Source organism: Trachymyrmex septentrionalis, unplaced genomic scaffold (assembly GCF_001594115.1).
Source record: "Trachymyrmex septentrionalis isolate Tsep2-gDNA-1 unplaced genomic scaffold, Tsep1.0 scaffold87, whole genome shotgun sequence".
Taxonomy (NCBI): domain Eukaryota; kingdom Metazoa; phylum Arthropoda; class Insecta; order Hymenoptera; family Formicidae; genus Trachymyrmex; species Trachymyrmex septentrionalis.
The window spans coordinates 265,537-275,130 of record NW_017306059.1 but is presented as its reverse complement, the minus strand read 5'-3'; the positions used below and the strand labels follow the sequence as shown (position 1 = coordinate 275,130).

General features: G+C 34.0%; 1 protein-coding gene across 2 annotated transcripts in view; it reads left to right on the top strand.

The window, feature by feature from the left end:
* LOC108755425 (beta-amyloid-like protein) overlaps positions 1–9,594 on the top strand; it is a 49,743-nt gene that overhangs the window by 1,100 nt on the left and 39,049 nt on the right. The window lies entirely within an intron of this gene.

Below are 9,594 nucleotides of genomic sequence, written 5' to 3'. Positions count from 1 at the left end.
GAAAGTTTTGGAACGTAGCCTTAAGAATCCTCGTTTCGTGACTAACTACAACGAAAATCGTAACGCGCTGGAATAATACTTGCATAAACTCGGCCCCTTTCGCGGTCTTCTAATTATATTTATCAGAGGAGATTTGATATGAAGGAATTATTTATTTAAGAATATTTATTTAAAAATTAGCTGCGTCCAATGGAAAAAGCTGCTTTACAACTGTTGTAAAATTTTTATCACATTGTACATTTAGATTCAGTGAGAAATTAAGGGCAAGACTCATATTAAAGAATTTTACAATAGTTGCAAAGCTGCTTTATCTACTGAACGCAGCCAATGTCTAAACAAATATTGTCGCAATAATTTCTTCATGTTAAATCTTTTTCGATAACATTTAAAATATTATTGAGTTGTCAGAAAAATTCTAAATCACCCTTAAAAATTGTTTTTATAAATATAGGAATTTATTCAGGACAACTGTTAATTCGTCGTTTTCTGGGTGATTTAGAACCTTTTTGACTCTCTCTCATTAATTGTTATTTTAATTGTTATTTTAATATATTACTTGAAGCAATCTTCGCAAATAACATAAAATATTTTTTAAGAATGCTAGAATTAAGAAAAATCTTTTAATAACATCTCGGAGATAATGAATTGCATCAACGAGAGCATGACTCCGTATTAATACAAAATTGGAATAACGAGAATAAATAAACTAATGCGATCTTCAAAATGTATCGAGCCATGTTGTTTATGGCTGTAACATCGGAAGCCCGATATAAAATGCGAAATAGATTTCTCGTTCGTAGTCGCTTATTTTCCGTTCACTATCCAGTAGTTTCAGTACCACAAGTCTCGCAAGTTCTTCAAACCAACAACATCCAATGGCGCAAAGAGGCACACACGACGCTCGACGTTCATCGTCCATGGAAATTTTAACACGCCCGCGTCCTTTTCGCGCGTGTGCGTGCATACGTGTGTATATATGTGTGTGTGTGTGGGCATTCAGTGTGGGTGGTGAGAGACCGTGGGCCGTGTAAAGAAGCGACTCGTAGTCCTCGATACCGATCGATTTGACTCTCTCCGTGTTGCACGTCTCTTTTTTATCATTATTTCAAAGCGAATTTATTCGAGGCTGAAAGACGTTGCAGCGAGCTTCCATCACGAATAAAAAAAAAGTGCATTTTAGTCATACGTTTTTTGTAGGCAATATTGCGCTTCGCAAAAATCGGATATTACGGAAAAGAGACAGCGATAGAGCGTTTATTACTATTACTGTTATTATTTTACGAGTTATTATTTTAAGGGCTATGTCTTCTGAGAACAAACAAATTGAAACAAAATGATATAAAAGAGAACAAAGAAAATTTCTAAAAATTAAAGGAAATCAATTACAAAGAAGAGAGAGAGAGAAGGAGAGAAGCGACCGTAAATCCGCCAGACCCCATTAAAGGAGCGTGGTTTGTTTTCCTCTTGTTGTATATTTGGCTCGTTACATGAAAGCAACACATGCTGCAGTAAAGAATTAATTGGCGTTTCTTTCTGTAAATGCAGTTAAAAGCTGTGAAGAGTATATATATAATTGAATTAACCTTGCCGTTTTTGTCGCACCCGCATGTCAAGGATATTTTTTTTTCCACACGTTCCGCACCGATCTCATTCTGAAATTAGAAGCGACTTGATTCACCGGTGCGAGAATGATTCGTTTCTTTTTTGCAATCCTCTGTTGAGATCGTCTAGCATAACACCGCATCTCTATTAATGTCGTCCCATTACCCCCGGGAATAATTAACAGTGTTTCATGTAATAATAATGCAGTTTTGAAAGCGGCCACTTCTGTGTAACACACGATAAAACATGTTCTATAAACGACAATATAACAAACAATTTGCGTATCGCGACTGTATCGCTCTTTCCACCAATCGATCCTTTATAATTCGAAAATGATCTGCACCGCGGTCATCGACCATTATGTCGGCGGGGTCGCGCGGGCAGAGGCGTTAATTGCGCATCTAGCATAATGAAACCGCGAGAATGAAATGCGAGAGTAGTTTTTAACTATACACACGAGCACACCATTTATCGCGTATCGCAGTCTGACTTCTAATACCGATGACCACTTCGTGATTAACTGAGCTCGACAAAAATTCCAGGGTTTCACCGTATGTCATTTCCGTGCTTTGCAAAAGTTACATTAGCGTAGTTAACTCAAATTCATAACGTAACGTTCGTTGCACCGTAAATTAACGGGGGCGTTTCAGAGATGGTTATTAATCGTACTCCTATATTGGAAGTTTAGAATATCAAGTGATATAGAATTCAATGTGTGGGCGTTTCAATAACGATGATAATATGTATAATAATAGTTAATGTATTAATAATGGCGATATTGGACACACGTGAATTTTTAACTGTATGCATTGATCGTTACCGTGTATTAATTTCATGTGAGATTTCCAATTATAGCGATAGAAATAATACTAAGGTCCATGAAAATTTAGGCTCTGCGTTGCACCGTAAATTAATGGATGGAGGCATTTCCAAAACTGGGGAAATTAATTTGTGCTCGCGGAAATTTATACATATATAACTCGAACGTGGGCGGTTCTGATGACGACATTAGCGATATTAACTCACGAAAATTTAGGGTTGCGGCTTTGTCATTCGAGGCGTGTCTTCCGCGTGCAATAAATAATCTACCCGCGTACACGCAGTCGATACTATCGACTTCCTTTATTTCATTACGAGCATAAAATCCATTCTCTCGGTTTTATTACTCAGCTTTTATTTACTTCAGCTGTGCGTAGGGCGTACGGTTAATTTTTTCCGATATTCCGTTGCGTCGCCATTTAAATCTGCTCCGGCCATTTAAAAGTGTCATTTAAATCAGTCACGAGGCAAAAGTGATCGTCATCGCATTAATATCTCGTTTATGCCTGGAGGTGTCACGCCCGTTTCACGCACGCGGCCATGCGTACATGCAACTTATTATATCGACGCGTATGCCGTATCGTTGTAAACAGGCCTTTTGTTGAGAGAAAAAAAAAGAATACGTTTAAATTAAAAGCACTCGATATCGATTTTCAATCGCTTTCGAGAACATCCGCTATTTGATATTCTTTATTTTCACATCTCGCCTATAGTTCTTTATACAGACGCACAATTATATTTTTTAAAAGGTGTATTTGTGAAAGATTGTCGTAGAGTCTCTCTTAAATTATCAATATTTAATGCGATATATTTAGATTATTTCATTTTATTGCACAGGATATCAAAAAATCATCAGATGAATATTTGAGTGATGCCATTTTTAATATAGAATACTCGTAAATGTTTTCTTAGTGAAAATGTTCTGGAACAATTTCAAAATTTTCCATGATTTTTTTACATACATTTCTTAAAAGAAAACATTTATTTTAAGTTGAAGACACGTGAGAATGAAAAATTCTATGTAACGTCCAGTTATTAGCGTGGATTACGGACATAATTATGGTGCAGTTCGCAATGTGTGTACCGAATGACTTATATGTCATGTCATGCAAAAGAGGTTTTTCAAGCAAGTATATAAGAGTGGATGAACCGCCTGTCGCATATGATTAGCATTTTAGTATCACTCACTTTTAGTAATTTCGGAGTAACCGTGAAGATTTAATGTTATATCACAAAGATGGTTTCATAAGATGGAAATTATAAAGGATAATATTTATTTTTCTTATTCCTTACGTAACACGGTTTCATTATTACTGCCTAGCTATTCAATAGCATCAATTATTGTTGAAGAAAGTAAATAACGTAATTTCCATTGAAATACTTTTATAGCATTATAGCATTATAGATATTTTTTATATAATTTAAGAGTTAGAAATTATAATCTAGAGTCAACATTAAATATTAAATATTATTTTTTCGATTTTATAATTTGTATTATTGTATGTATATTTATGTAAAACAGAAATTTACGAATTATTGAATTATTGTATAGATATATTGAATATATCGTATTATGTATCAGGTAATTTTTCTCTTTGCTGGTTGATTATTGTTGTATAATTTATCCTTATCACGTTTATATTTTATTGTTTTGTGTAATGTAATCTACTTTTTTAAATTTAATCGAGTTCCTCTGTTTCCTCTGCGCTCACAAATTAACGCGATATCAAATTTGCTCAGTATTAATGGCGTAACATAACAGAATACGTGCATAAGCGTCGCAGCGATTAATTTATATAATTCTATGTCAGGATTTAATTTAATATTGCACTTGGATTCATTCATTCTAAATCTATTCTCAACGTTTAGCGTCTAATTGCATGTGTAACTCTGCTCTACAAAGCCGCGCTGTATCAAAAGAGAAATGTTGAAAGCATTGTTTCTTTGACTTGAATTATAAAGATAAAACCTCAAATTATTCTCAAGATGATTATTTGCATGAAAACGGGGCTGTGCAAAATGTCGTAAACTACTCTTTAAATATGAAGTATAAAAATGGAAAAGTGAATTCTAAAATATATATATATATTTATCAGGTAATACACCGGGTGCAATATAAAATGCACATACACCATTAAAAAGTTTAACTTAGCGTACAAAATATAAAACAACATTTTAAAAGTGTGTATCTTATATAAATATGTGAATACGATATTTAAATTTTTATTACCAGATTATTATTTTGCGATAAATGCTTAACTTTATGAAACATATATATTTGAAAATTTTATTTTTATCAGTTATTCTCAAATACTAACCGGAAATTGATTGTCAATGTTATATATATATATATATAAAATATTGAACAGTTAAATAACTAGTGCATTATGCATAATTAAAGTAAATAATATATGACAAAATTGTTTCGATTTATTACCGATATATTTGATATACAAAAAAAAACAATCAATTTTACTAAAAAAACAGTTTCTCGAAAAATGAAAACAACTGGATAATAGTGTGTAACTGTCTGTATTTCAATTTCACTGCACTTTGCAGCGAGAGTAAACGAAAGTAAGTCGTTTTTATTACAATCAAGTCAACAAAATAATCTCGCTTAGGAGAATAATTAAATGTGAATATATTTATAATTTTACAGTCATATCATATAAAATTACATTGTTAATAAAATGTTATAAAATTACACGTGTACGAATATTACGGTTTCCTGCGACTCGGTGATACTGACTGTTTCGTTTGCTACAATTAATTGAATACTTTCGAAGGAAGCAATTTTGATTGAAGCTGTCAATGTCTGGTTTCATTGGCTGTAATACAATATTAATATTTTTAAAAGGCTAAAAAATTAAAAACAGAGTTGTCTTTTATTGAAATAATATTTAAAAACTTTGACCACAAACAAGATCTAGAGAGAAAGAGAGGGAGAAAGAAACTGATTTTGTGAATTTCATTTTATCTCTACTTAGGAAAAGCTAAAAAACATTTACAAAATGAATATTTTACGTCGCATAAACATTTTCACAAATGTGAGATTTTTAGTACTACGAATTTTGCATATAGATATACAACTTTTTCAAGGAAAAATTATTTCCTGCGAATATGTCAACTATCACTTTTATATTCTTTTTATATTATGAGTGAAATTAATATATAAGTAATTACTAGCGCGTGGAATTAAAGGAAAACCAACGAAGGATTGAATTTGCCAAAATTATCCGTGGGCATGTGCTTTTCAAAGCGACCTCGCAACCAACCGCTTTTAACAGCCTTTCGCTTGCACGCCCTACGGAGGACAGGAAAAAAACAATGTGAACTGAACAGCGGGAAAAATTCGCGTAAATCATAAATATACGGCTAAACGCGCGTTTTCCATCGACAAGCGGAAACGAAATGTGAGACGTAAACGTACGGATGATGAATTTTGTATTCATGAAAAATATGCGCTTAATCTGTCTACAATGCTACGTCGTGTGACAGATAAAGTACGTACGCATGTGGCACTCATGGCGTCGATCATGAATCGAACCGTCTCGCTTCAAGTTATTTCCAGTTTCAGGAGGGTACTGTTGGATTTTCATTTTAATATTTAATATTCATCGTGAATGTGACATGAAAAATCAATATTTTTGTAGTAGAAAAAGGGAATCTTTTTTTTATAAGAGAAATTTTTATAAGAGAATATGGTCAATTTTCGCGTGACTTTTAATTATTCATGCGGATATTTCTTTTCATTGAATACATACAATAATGTTTTCTTTTAAATTAAAATTCTCTTTAAATATGTTTTTTTTTTTAATTTATCTTATGGAAAAGAAGTGAGGTGTACGAAACATTAGAGAAAATTACGCGATTCTGTGTAGATAAGAAGACGACATGATATTTCCTATGTAAAATATCATGTGTAAAAGAGGAAGTCCGGGGTTACAGAGTCAAACTTCATCAAGCTACTTAGCTTGTTCCCAGTAATTTTTCTACTCTCAGCGAGTAGAACGAGATACTACTCTCGCCGTATTCGCGTGATTCCGCACACATATAATTTATTTCGACTCGGTGCTTTCTGTAGTTTCTGCGCATAATTTATTCCGATATACAATTTCATACTGGAAGCTGGAAATTACTATCGGTGAGCGAAAACTTTAATTTTAGAGAGACGTTTTTTTATTGCCGAACTTGCGAAATACCCAACGTGAAAAATCTGCGACTGCCCGCGGTCATGAAAGTAATGAGAAACTGTATGCGTCGAAGAAATACTTCGAACAAGGGAATCGGCGTTGATTGCATCGTAATTTATTCATCGGTGCAGTGATTGCGCCCGCGATTTATTAATTATTTGCGATGCGTTACGTGTGCTATAGCATTATGTGATTTGTACTGTCGCACATTCTCTCGTTAATTGCGCGCGCGAATCTAATGATAACTAATTCGCATCGGCACGATGAAACGATGACGAGTCTCCCGAAATTGGGCGAAAAATAGGATCTATCCGCGCGATCGGTCGACCGGTGAAAGCCGAGTGAAAATCATAATTGCTTAGTCCCTAGCAATCTATTCCGAGATCCAATATCCGCAGCAAATTATCGTCATGATATATCCGAAGATTGAAAGTAGACTCATCGAAAAATTTGGAGGACACGATTAAGTGAATATTGTGTAATTTTTAAAGCGTAATAGTTAAAGAATAGAGTCATTAATACAGTCATAAATAGATATATACTATTTACACATTCTTTATCAATAATAAATTAAATTGTAAATTATACAGGTAGAGAAGATAAATGATAGATAATTAAATTTCAATAATGAACTGACAAATACTGACAGAAATTAAAGTCGAGTTATACTGCTATTGAAATTCCTTTTAAATTTGTGTCTTTACAAGCTGATGTGAATATATATTATAATTGATTAAAAATTCCATAATTTATCGAACTTTACTTTAATATTGACAAAAATTGAAGTAGAATCATATAACTGCTATTATTAAAATTCCTTTAAATTCATGCTGACGCAAAACAGACTACAATTCATTGTGATTTATTTTCACAATTTGTTGAAAAAAAAAACATAAAAATTTTTAAACTTAAGTTTAAAAGAAAATCTTTCGGGAAAGTATTATAGATATTACAAAAATAATGTTTCGTTAAAATATATGAGAATGGGCGCCGGCGTGTATCAGCATTCGATTAATAAATATGTACTTGTCGCGTACTCGATCTTTTTATTGTCCCTGTGGTTTATACGGTAGGGGGCGGGATATATGGTTTCACCATCTGCCATCGACGATTTAAATTTCAAAGCTTCATCCGTGCTGCCCCACATTATTCGAGCCGGCGCGCGAGAAAGCACAGAACTATACTCGCAATCGCGAACGTAATCCGCGACGCAAACGTTTACGGGCTTTCGCACATCCATAGGTGTAACGATGTAATTTCTGCGCGTTACAGTCAAAGGGAGACCACCAAAGGGAGACGGTAAATCCACGTTAAGCGTGCCGCAACGAGTTCTTGAAATCAACTGAAATAGCTTTTAATACATTTTCTTTGACTGAACCTCTTGCGCGTGCAACCGTGATTAATCGGGTTCGAGAGGCGGGGAAGGAGAGGAGAAAAACATGTTTTGCAGTCAGAAAGAATTATTTATGAAATGCTACGAGCGACGCGTCGTTAAACGAGTGGTCTTGCGTTTGTAACGTCTTGTAAAAGTCGCGAAGCATCCTCTCCGAAATTGACATTACACAGATGTTTACGAGAGCTGAGAAGATTTTCTTCGTAATTCCGACATTTATTTATAGCGAATTTAACATTTCTGCAATTGTTTATGCGAGATAAGAGAATTAAACAAACTTTATCGAACGATGTGTTATTATTGACAAAAAATAGGTAGAAAAAACAAATTTGCAATTAGAAAGAATTATTTAATTGCTATAAGCAATTGTGACAACGTGTCGTTAAACGAGCAATCTCGCTTTTATAACGTCGCACAAAAGCCGCGATTTGATCGAACGCGAAGCGTTGACGAGCGTTCAGCGTATAGATATTTACGAGGTCTGAAAAGATTTTCTTCGCTAATTTCGCTATTTCTTTATAGCAAATCTAACATGTTTCACTGCAGTCGTTTATATACGAGATAAGGGAATTAAACAAACCACTTCGTCGTCAAATATTGATAATGCTTGTTATCACTAACAAGAAATAGATTGCGGTAATTTCACGGATGTGTATGTACATGTAAAAGATTTACAAAAGTGCATTCTTTACCTTATTTTATCGAGTAATTGTTGGATATTATATTAACCTCACGATATATATTATCGGAGGATATTTTCAAAACAGATTCTTCGATAAGTCAACGCTAATAAAGTACATTACATTCTAAAAATTTTTCTGAAAAATTTCGTACAGAATTGATCTTAACTGTTAAACACCACGCTGAGTATATCCAATTTGATTGTTTATAACTTTTATAAAAATAAATAATAAATAATAATAAAAATAAATATATTGTAAAAAAAATTTTTTTAATCGAAATACCAGACATTGAGGAATATACTAAGCAAATGTATGTATCTTTATTAAGAAAAAAGGTATAAACAATGTAAAAAATATTGGAAAAGCATTGAAGAAGAAAGTCAGATTACAGAATAAACGCCAAAAAGATATTTAATGGTTATATTAAACTGAATCTAAGAACTATTTCGAAGATAAACAGTTTCTCCCTTTGATAGGAAAATGGAAATAATATCGCCGTTAGGAATGATACCGAAAAGAAGGTTCCCAAGAGCGCAAGAAGACCGCGTTTTCAAAGTTCGCGGAAGATATGATTCGCAAATGCGGAAGATGCAAAAGTGCATCGAGGCACAGCGAAAGGATGACGTATAGAGTCATAACTTCCTTCAACGATGATAAACACGATTGGATCGCGGCTGATCCACGATATCCGTCGTGCAATTTTGCTGAAATTTCTGAAAGACCAGAGATACTTGTGCCTGATCCCGGGTGCGTACATTTTACAAGTAGACTTCAAGGTTCATCCACGCGCGCCGCGTAATGCGTCGACGGGTGTGCATCGTCGTTATCTGCTCGACGAAGTTTGCTTAATCCCCTTAACGTTTCTCGTCCGGAGAGATCGTCGTCCTGTCGGCTTAAAGTGCCG